Source organism: Orycteropus afer, unplaced genomic scaffold, assembly GCF_000298275.1.
Source record: "Orycteropus afer afer isolate SDZICR_OR568_19922 unplaced genomic scaffold, OryAfe1.0 scaffold00412, whole genome shotgun sequence".
In the NCBI taxonomy this organism is placed as follows: domain Eukaryota; kingdom Metazoa; phylum Chordata; class Mammalia; order Tubulidentata; family Orycteropodidae; genus Orycteropus; species Orycteropus afer.
Genome location: NW_006921999.1, coordinates 884269 through 895335, shown reverse-complemented (window position 1 = coordinate 895335; position 11067 = coordinate 884269). Strand labels below are relative to the sequence as shown.

At 37.6% G+C, this 11067-nt stretch overlaps 1 protein-coding gene across 1 annotated transcript in view; it reads right to left on the bottom strand.

The window, feature by feature from the left end:
- Positions 1-11067, bottom strand: part of LOC103208103 (ephrin type-A receptor 6) — a 1324606-nt gene that overhangs the window by 506208 nt on the left and 807331 nt on the right. The window lies entirely within an intron of this gene.

Here is an 11067-nt window from a genome sequence, read left to right as displayed (position 1 = left end):
TGTGTTGTTAAGAAAAGATATTTGTGATGAACAAGTCTTTGGTCTTGCAAAATTCTGTCACGTGATCTTTGGCGTCATTTTTATCACCATGGCCATATTTTCCAACTACTGTTAATTCCTCTTTGTTTCCAACTTTTGCATTCCAATCACCAGTGATAATTAACACATCTCGATTGCATGTTCAGTCAATTTCAGACTGGAGAAGTTGATAAAAATCTTCAATTTCCTCATCTTTGGCTGTGGTGCTTGGTGCATAAATTTGAATAACAGTAGTTTTAACTGGTCTTCCTTGTAGACGTATGGATATTATTCTGTCACTGACAGCATTTTACTTCAGGATAGATCTTGATACATTCTTTGTGATGAGGAATGCCACATCATTCCTCTTCAATTTGTCATTCCTGGCATAGTAGATCATATGGTTGCCTGGTTCAAAATGGCCCAAACCAGTCCATTTCAGCTCACTAGGATATCAATATTTATGCATTCCATTTCATTTTTGAAACTTTCACTTCCAATTTTCCTAGATTCACACTCTATATATTCCATGAACCTATTATTACTGGATATTTGCAGCTGTTTCTTCTTATTTTGAATTGTGCCACATCAGGAAGTGGAGGTCTCAAAAGCTTTATTCTATACATATCATTAAGGTCAACTCTATTCTGAGGAGGCAGCTCTTTTCTAGTCATACTTTGAGTGCCTTCCAACATGACGGGCTCGTCTTCCGACACTATATCAGATCATGTTTCAGGACTATTCATAAAGTTTTCCAGTAATATATCAGACAATGTTTCACTGCTATTCATAAGATTTTCACTGGCCAATTATTTGAGAAGTGAATGACTTCTTCCTTCTTCTGAGTCTTAGTCTGGAAGCTCTGCTGAAACCTGTCCACCATTGGTAACCCTGCTGGCATTTGGAAAACCAGTGGCATAACCTCCAATATCACAGCAACACCCAAGCCACCACAGGATGACAAACTGAGAGACAAGTCTGTCTCAATTAGTTCCAAACTACTCCACTCCTGCTTCCTGCCCTGACCTTCCTGTTCTGGCCTTCCAAAAGCCAGCTCCTGCTGCTTCTCAGCCTACCCTACCTGTTCCAGCCCTCCAGATGGTTGTTAGATATCTTCAATCAATTCTGACTCATAACAACCCTATGTACAACAGAACAAAACACTATCTGGTCCTCTGCCATCCTCACAGTCCTTGCTATGCTTGAGCCTATCGTTGCAGACACTGTGAGACTCTATGATGGTCTTCTTCTTTTTCGCTGATCCTCCACTTTACCAAGCATGATATCCTTCTCCAGGGACTGGTCTCCTCTGACAACATGACAGAATGGCCAGCCTATGTAAAAAGGCTGGCCATTTTCACTTTTATGGAGCATTCAGGCTGCACTTCTTCCAGGACTAATTTCCTCTTCTGGCAGTCCTTGGTGTTGCTAGCACTGCAACTGAAAAGCATCAACTCTTTTTGATCTCTCTTATTCATTGTTCAGCTTTCACATGCATATAAAATGATTGAAAATACCATGACATGGGTTAAAAAAGAACACTGCCTATGTGTCAATGCTGACTCATAGTGACCCCCATTTGGTGTCCAGGGCTTTAAATCTTTACAGAAGTAGATTGCTTCTTCTTTCCATGGAGTAGCTGGAGGATTTTACCATCAGCCTTTGGTTTAGCAGCCAAATGCCTTAGCCACCACATCACCAGATCTCCTTATGGCTTGGTTTAGGTGCACCTTAGTCTTCAAAGTGACAGGTTTGCTCCTCGACATTTTTAAAGAGTTATTTTGCAGCAGATTTACCCAGTGCAATAAGACATCTGATTTCTTGACTGCTGTTTCTTGAGCATTGCTTGTGGATCCAAGTAAAAGGATATCCCTGACAACTTCAATCATTTATCCATCTATAGTTATGTTGCTTATTGGCCTAATTGTGAGGATTTTTGTTTTCTTTATGTTGAGGTGTAATTGTAGTCTTTGATCTTCATCAGTAAGAGCTTCAAGTGATCATCACTTTTAGCAAGCAAGGTTGTGTCATCTGCATATGAAAGGTTGCTAAAAAAGTCTTCCTCCAATCCTGATGCCACATTCTTCTTCATATAGTCCAGCTTCCTGGATTATTTTTTGCTCAGCATACAGATACAATCCTGATACACTCCCTTCCTGATTTTAAACCTTGCATTATCTCCTTGCTCTAGTCAAACAGCAGCCTATTGATTTATGTATAGGTTTCTCATGAGCATAATTAAGTGTTCCAGAATTTCCATTCTTTCCAATGTTATCCATAATTGGTTATGATACACACAGTCAATGCCATTGCATAGTCAATAAAACACAGAAAAACATCATTCTGATATTCTCTGATTTCAGCCAAGATCCATCTGATATCAGCAATGATAGCCCTCATTCCAAGTCCACTTCTGAATGAAGCTTGCATTTCTAGAAGTTCCCTGTCAAAATACTGCTGCAACTCTTGAATTATCTTCAGGAAAATTTTACCTACATGTGATAATATTGATATTGTTTGATAATTTCCACATTCTGTTGGATATTCTTTCTTTGGAATGGCCACAAATATTGATCTCTTCGATTAGTTGGCCAGATAGCTATTTTCTAAATTTCTTGGTTTAAATGAGTAAGCACCTCTAGGGCAGCATCCGTTAGTTGAAACATCTCAGTGGGTAGTCCCTCAATTCCTGGAGCCTTGTTGTTTCCCAATTCTTTCTGCACAGCTTGGTCTTCTTCCTTTAACACCATTGGTTCTTGATCATATGATACCTTCTGAAAGGATGAATGTTGGTCAATTACTTTTGGTTCAGTGGCTCTGTGTAGTATGTGATTATGTAAGAGGTTTTGGTAAACAAAAAACAGCAGAGAACAAATCCTTGAAAATGCAATAACTGTCCCCCAAAACTGTTTCTTTGTTGCTAGATTTTCTGACAGAAGTAAAATGAATAATAAAGAAGGTAAGATGAGTAGAATTTCATTTGCATAAAAATGCCAGTAGAATGTAAAAGTTTTATAGAGTTCTCTCCTAAAAATGGCTTATCATTTGTACCAGTTTGTCTTACAGTTGCACAAATCAGCCACTAAATATAGTGAAAGATCTTTTTTTGAATTGAAAATGAGGCAAGAATTCATTTAAATGGGCAAAACTTAGAATTTCTTAGCCTCATTTGAAGTAGCAAGCACATAGTCTCTGAAGATTTATTTTTCACTTTTACTTTTACCATTTAAATGTATTTTGTCACCATGATGGAATTTTAATTTTTTTAAATATATTTGTTTATGGATCTAATTGTTATCCGATGACAGATATCTTTGTTTAGTTCAACAGTAAAACAGATATCTGTCAAGATTTATCTACAGAGCTATACAGCATAATTTAACTTTTAAGAAATGCAGTCCAGCATCCCCAAAAGAGAGATTTTAAGCTTTCTTTATAAATGATGGCTTCACTTGAAAACACTCTATTATATTCTGAATAACCCAATATTTTCAGTTAATGATTTAACACAATCATTGATTTCGAATTCCCTCATAGGACTAGAAACATTAAAATGTGTGTAAGTAAAATGATTCAAGATTTATAATAAAATAAAATATAGGCTTATAAAAGACTGTGACTGAAAATTCAGTGGTATCTCATCACTGAGGATAAATGAGTAATATAATACTTAAAAACAGATTTCAGGCACTGACAGCTTCCTGCAGAAACTATGAGAAAAAATGAAAATAAGAAAAGATTGTTCCAGTTCCATTGTGGGTATTTAGAGGCAAAGGGATATTTAACTATGTAAATGACTGCAGACAATTTCAAATGCAAATAGAGGAATCCATGGCAAAGCAAGGTCATCTTCCAGAAATATTATTGTAATCCATACTGTTATTAAATAGTAAATATATTATTTATTTTGGAAGGAAGATGGGGCAATCTACTTCCGCAGTGATACTGCCTTGGAAACCCAAGGAGAGGTCGTTATGAGTCGGGTCCGACTTGATGGCACATAACAACAACAAACAATATTATTTATTTACTCATATACACAAACTGTACCTGGGTGGTCGAAGGGTTAAGTGATCAGCTACTAACCAAATGGCTGGCAGTTTAAACCCCTCAGAGGCTCCTTAGGAGAAAGGCCTAGCTATCTACTTTCAAAATCAGAGCTATGACAACCCTAAGGAGCACAGTTCTTCTCTGGACACATGGAAAGGACTCAATGGCAACAAATTCAGGTGATTTTTTTTTTTTTAATACATAAACTTGTTTTGAAATTAAATTGGAAAGAAAGAAAATTGCCTCTGCTGAAGCAGCAAGTTAAACTGAGGGTAAAAAGGAAGCTGAATCCACCAGAGCACAGAGCTCTCTGCTCTGCATTGGTCACAAATCTCATCCAATTCGAATATTCACATAGTTTGGAACTGGGGTGCGAGAGTGCTTGTACTGGATACATTTTCCTTAGACATGTACAAATTTACTTATTTTCAACTTTTAATAATTTGATCTGCATAATTTTTGGTTTGTCTTTTTTTTGCATTAACTTTTTCACAATACAATATTTCCTGGTAAATTTATTTAAATATCCTTGGAAATTTTAAGATTTCATGCATATTTGAATTTAGTAGATTTGCTTGGGTCCAATACTGTAGAATAGTTATTTCAAAATTAGTACAAAGTAGAAGCTAAGCAAATTATGTAATATCAAGTTGTATGACAAATGAAAGATGGCTAGAGATTCTTCTAAACTTCTCTCATCTAAAATCAGGTCTACGTTCCCTCTTGTGACTGATAAGACCAAGAGTATGACAGAAGTGATGGACTGACAGTTTCTGGGCCAGACCAGAGAACTGGCAGTTTCCACTCTTGCCTTGGAATCCTGCACTGTATTCTAAATAGTCTAATTACCCTGATGTTGCCATCCTATCTAGAAGCCCAGGATAGCTAAGTGGAAGAAGAGAAGAAAGAAAGTGTGCGTGGGGACAGGAGAGTGAGAGAGAAAGAGATACCCAGCCAGTCTCCAGGTGTTTCAGCTCTAAGTCCTTTCCCTACCACACTAGCTGGTCTCAAGAATGGAGCAGAGATGAGCTGTTTCTCCCCACTATGTCATGTTCAAATGCCTTCCCAATAGAATCATGTGATATAATAGTCATAAGGTGTTATTTTTAACCTATTAAGTTTTGGGTAATTTGCATACAGTGAAAGATAACTAGAAACACCAGCCTTCTTGTTAACAGCCAAATGCCTTAGGCACTATGCCACCAGATCTGTGGAACAGGTATATTGAACATGAATCTATCTCTAATAGTCTTCATCTCTACTATAGAATAGTTAATGGATCCTATATTTTGTCACTAGGTGCTCTAGTGGCGTAGTGCCTAAGGCATTTGACTGCTAACCAGACAGCTGATGGTTCAAACCTAGCAGCCACTCCTTGGAAGGAAAACTGGGCAATCTACTTCTGTAGAGATACTGTTTTGGAAACCCAAGGAGGGATCGCTATGAGTGGGATTTGATGCCACGGCAGTGAGTTTGGCATTTTTTTGGTTTTTTTGTTTTTTGTTTTTTTTTTTTGTCACTGGATTGATTGTTCATATTTTGAAAATTATGTCTGAAGACTCAAATGTTTATCAATTTAACCTCCCCGACAGTCTTTAGGTGAGAATAACACCAATGTTTAGAGAGTTCTTCAGATGACAGATACTTCATTAGAGTTAGTTACATGGGCCTCAAGTCAGAAAGTTTTATCTGTGATATGACTGGTAGTTAAAGTTATATGTCAACTTGGCTGGGCTGTGGTTTTGAGTGGCTGGGCAGCTGGATGTAGTTATTCCCCATGATGAGATTGTAATCACCTCCATCATGGAATCTGCTATGAGCAGCTAAGTAGTTGCTATCTGGGTATGGCCTGCTTTCAGTACATAAAGAGAAACTTTGAGAAAGGTTTCCAGCTCTTTGGCACATTTTGGATCTTGTATTTAGTCGAATTTTCATCTCTAGTTCCTGAATTGGGAGCTCTGGTGGCGAAGTACCTAAGGCATTTGACTGTTAACCAGAAGGCTGGCAGTTCAAACCCACCAGCCACTCCTCAGAGGGAAGACTGGGTAATCTACTTCCATAGAGATACTGCGTTGGAAACCCAAGAAGGGGTGGCTATGAGTCGGGTTTGACTTGACGGCAGTGAGTTTGCTTGTTTGTTTGTTTGTTTTAGTTCCTGAACTTGAACTGATGGCCTGCAGTGTTGCCTACCGATTTTGGGATTGTTCTTGGACTTGAATAAGTGGCTTGCCATGTTGGCTCTTGATCTTGGGGTTGTGCCATTTTGCTTGTCAACTTTGGGTTGGTCAGCATCAGCAGCCAACAGCTGCGTGAGTTATAAGAAGCCTTCTGCTCCAGTGGGCCTGGAACAAGAGTCTGTAGCCCAACGTTGAGAGGCCTTCACCCAGCCCCTAGAGCTGGCCCTGTGAATTTGGACTTCTAACCTCCTAAATTGTAAGAGAATAAATTTCTGTTTGTTAAAGCCATCCACTTTAACAGCAGCACTACAGAACAAGACAATGACTGACTAACTAGTTGCTATTGTGTTTCAAATCCACCAGCCACTCCACAGAAGAAAGACTGGGCAATCTACTTCTGTAAAGATTTATCACCTCAGAAACCCAGTGGGGGTTGCTATGAGGTGGAATCAATTTGATGGCAGTGAGTTTGGTTTGTTTTTGAGTGTACGTTTCATTACTCTTATGGAGAAGAGTAGTTAAAGCATTGGCCTGTTAACAAAAGGATGGGGTTCAAACCACCAGCCTGTCTGCAGGAGGCAACTTGCTTTTGTAAATATTCACAGTATTGGAAACCCTATATGGCAGTTCTACTCTTCCAATAGATTTGATAGCGGTGGGTTTAATTTTTGGTTAATGTACCCTTCATTGCAGTAAGGATACCATTTTGAGATGATATTTAAGAGTTAAAAACAGTAATTTGGAGTACCAAGGAAAAAAAAACCAAACCCACTGCATTGAATTGATTCTGACTCATAGTGACCCTTTAGAGCAGCATAGAACTCTGCCCAATAGAGTTTCCAAGGCTGTGCACATTCACAGAAGAAGCCTGCCTCATCTTTCTCCTATGAAGCAGCTGATGAGTTTGAAATACAACTTTTGGTAAGCAACCAAATGCTTCAACCACTACTCCCCAAAGCTCCTTATTTGAGATGCTAAGAGGGACTATAATCTGACAGCTACCTTCATTTATTTGCCCAGTTGAAGATGGACAGCGATAAAATCCTTCACTGCTGTGCTATCTGACAATTAAACTAAGCCTGTAGAAGGACTATATGGTGCACTTTAAAAAATGTAATTTTGCTAAATGTGCTAAATAAATGATAATTCACAAAATAGGTGGGAAATTACCAAGAAGTTGTGACTAACAGGACTAGTAATTTGAACATAACTAAATTAGATAGGACCCAAAGATTTCATTGATCCACTCACTCTGGTTTACACAAGAATCAAGCAACATATGGAAATAATGATTGCACTGATTGCCTTCTTTAAATGTCCTTGTGTTAAATGGCAGGATCAAATGCAAGTTTTAGGAGAAATTTGCCTTTGCCAACTGAAACCTAGCCAAAAACAATTAATGTGCATTGCATTCAACTATGATGAACTGCAGAATACATCTTCAGCTAAAACTTTACATTTTTGCATTTATAGGCTTATGCTTTTATATTATTGAAGGTTTAAGGAAGACATGGATTACTTCTAATATTCTTATTTCAATCATTCTGTGACAATGTTATTTCTGATAGTTAATTCATCAGTTTCTAATGAAAAGATACAGATGTACATATATACTTATGTGTATATGAATATAAACCTATATTTTTCAAAATATATAAATTGAAAAAATAAAATTTTAAGAATGAAAATCTAAACAATATCAAACAGTATAAAAAAATTATCAGGGAAATTAAAAACCATTAAAGAGAAACAGCATTTCAAAATAGTAGCACCCATAGAATAAGTAAATCGTTTTCTAATTTTCCATTGATATAATTAAGCAAATGAATTAATTTCTTTAGTCTTGCTCCCTAACACTAAAAAAATCAGATTAGTGTGTATTCTACAAGGTCACTGCAAATACATGATATTAAAACACAGCGAAATTCTATAGCAACATAAATGTTTTTATGAGCAGCAGGTGTATTCTTTGAAAGACTATAAAGCTATTAACAGCTCAGTAAGGAGTACACAATAATAGGTTTTAACTCAGCCTCCCTTACAAGAGCACCAAGGAAGGATATTTTGAAACCATTAAGACATACGCATTTTAAAAATACCAAATATGAATGCTTTATGAAGACAGCTTCATTTAAACATTATCTCATTAAAGTATTGAATTTAATTTTCTTGATTTGAATGTGCCAAACCAAAAGAATTATTTAATTACTCTGGATAAAAACCAAATCATCATTTTGAAGCCAAATATGTTCACACAATACTAAATCCCTGAAAATTAATTCTGAGACTATTTTCTGCAAGTTCCAGGGTTTGAGGCTTATTCCAACAGGAATCTACAATACCTGGCATAGGTGTCTGCCACAAAAAGCTAATAAGCCTATATCAATGAATGAGTGGGTGAATGAGTGAAACAATGAATAGTTTTCTGGGATGGTTTATGTTATGTTGGCATTATAGTTGCTCACCATGGCAATTCTTTGTGATATGACTACCACGAGACCATGCCTAGGTATTTGTTTCAAAGTCAGAAAGACTTTGGTCTTATTAGTTTATTGGAACAATTTTCACTATAGTTATCACACTATTAAAGTAATTTTCCATTTTTTAAATAAATGAGAGTTTCATAAGTGGTTCTGGTTATAGGTTATAGGTGAGGCATAGAATATTTTGCAGTGTCCAATAAACTTTATCTATCTTGTGGATTTCTTCATCAGTTTCATTAGATCAAATAAATTATATGTCAAACTATATGTAATTTTAAAAAACAGAAAAATTTAACAAAACACATTTAATTTACTTCCTTAGAACCTTGCTTCAAATTCATGATTCACATTTTGAAATAGTGAAAGCTATTCATCAGAAGAGTCTTTTAATGAAAAAGATTGGAGTGATTTACTCTCACACTGAGATGACTTTATAATGCTCACTCTGCAAGGAAACACAAAAGATTCAGAAGAAAGTAGAATACATCCATCATCTTTGAAGAATATTTTTCCTACTTTAAAAGTATGTTTGAGCTAAAACAACCTATACAACTATGAGACCAGAAGAACTAGATGGTGCCCCGCTACCACTGTCATCCACTTGGAAGGGATGTACGAGATCCTGCATAAAGAGGGAGAACAATGTGGAACAAAACTCAAAATCATTTGGAGGCAAAAAAAAAAAAAAAAGAAGGGGGGGACCAGGTTTGCTGGTCCAATAGAGCCTGGTGAAACCACTGAGACTATGGCCCCTGGCTGCCCTTCAGGTCTGGAATTGAACCCACACCTGTGGTTTCCAGGCAAACAAAGTACAGGCAAATGAGTTAAACATTTACCTCAAGTGGACACACACCCTGGAGAGAACAATCATGGGAGAAGGAAGGGCTGCTTATGCACAGGGAGACAGCTCAGGGCGCAGAAGAGTATGGAGGGATGAACACTGGGAAGAGGTAACTATGGGAAGGAAGTGGGAGGGGAGTTGTTGTATTGTAAATTTTGGTCAATGACATGAGACAAAGTATATGTGAACTGCTGTATGAAAAGTGAATTTACTCTGTAAATCTTCACCCAAATCAAAATAAAATTAAAAAAAAAAAAAAAGTATGTTTGAGCTAAAACAAATAAACATAAAATCAAAACCTCACAGCCATTGAGTCGATTCCAACCCATAGCAACCCCCATTGGGTTTCAGAGGTGGTAAATCTTTACAGAAGTAGATTGCCCCATCTTCCCTCCCCAGAGCAGTTGGTAGGTTTGAACCACCAACCTTTTGGTTAGCAGTCAAATGCCTTAGGCACTACGCCACCAGCAACAATACAGTTTGGCTTAAAAGAGCATTCCCCAGAGAGTGTTTCGTAAAGCATCATTTCTAAGAAATAAGTGTTGCAATGGCAGAAAAACATATTGAAGAAGTTTTGGGATTTAGTAAGTTTGTATCTTTTGGAAAGTCAACTCAAAAATGACACTGGACATGGAAATACTTATGGAAAAACACTGATGCAGGTGAAAGAGAGAGGGAGCCAAAGTAAGCAAAGCAGAGTTTTCAGACACAATGCAGGTCTGACTACTGTGAAAACAGAGAGGTAAGAAAGGAATATTGTATAAAATGCCTCAGATGACAATGCAGCTCTGAGAATGTCTTGGTCCCCGGGATCCAGGAGCCCAGAGATGGGACTGTAAGGTGAAGGCGTTCTGCATCTGCCAGAAAGGCTGGCTGTACTTCTCAGTACTCAGGGGGATAGGAGTTTCAGTGTAAATGCTGTGGTGGTTCCTGGAGAAAAATCTGAGCTGACCACTTCTGGTGGCTGCCACCGTGAGCGTGGTTATGTAAAGTTAAGTAGGTCACTTAGCTGTTGGTTTTTCCTGGGCATTTAATATGCCCATGTAATTTGTTAAACTTCAGAGACTGAAAATGTATGCTGCAGTTTCCAAGCTGATTTGAACTTGGAACCCTATGGTGGTAAAAATATCAACTGAAACTAGCTCTAAAGTACACATTTTGGGAAATACTATTTTAAGATATACTCAAATGATATAAATTCTGAGCTATCATGAGAAGCATGGGTAATATTGTACATACACCATTTCCTGTCTGAATTTGTTTTTTTGCCCTCGAGTTGGACCCAACTCATAGCGAGTCCTCCTTGGGTTTCCCAGGCAGTATCACTACGGAAGTAGATTGCCTCACCTTCCTTCCAAGAAGTGGCTGGTGGGTTTGAACGGCCAGCCTTCTGGTTAGCAGTCAATTGCCTTAAGCACTACGCTACCTGAGCTCCTTCTGTCTCAATAGTGCCATTAATTTGCATTTATATCAGGCCAGAAGAGCAGGAGAAAGGGGA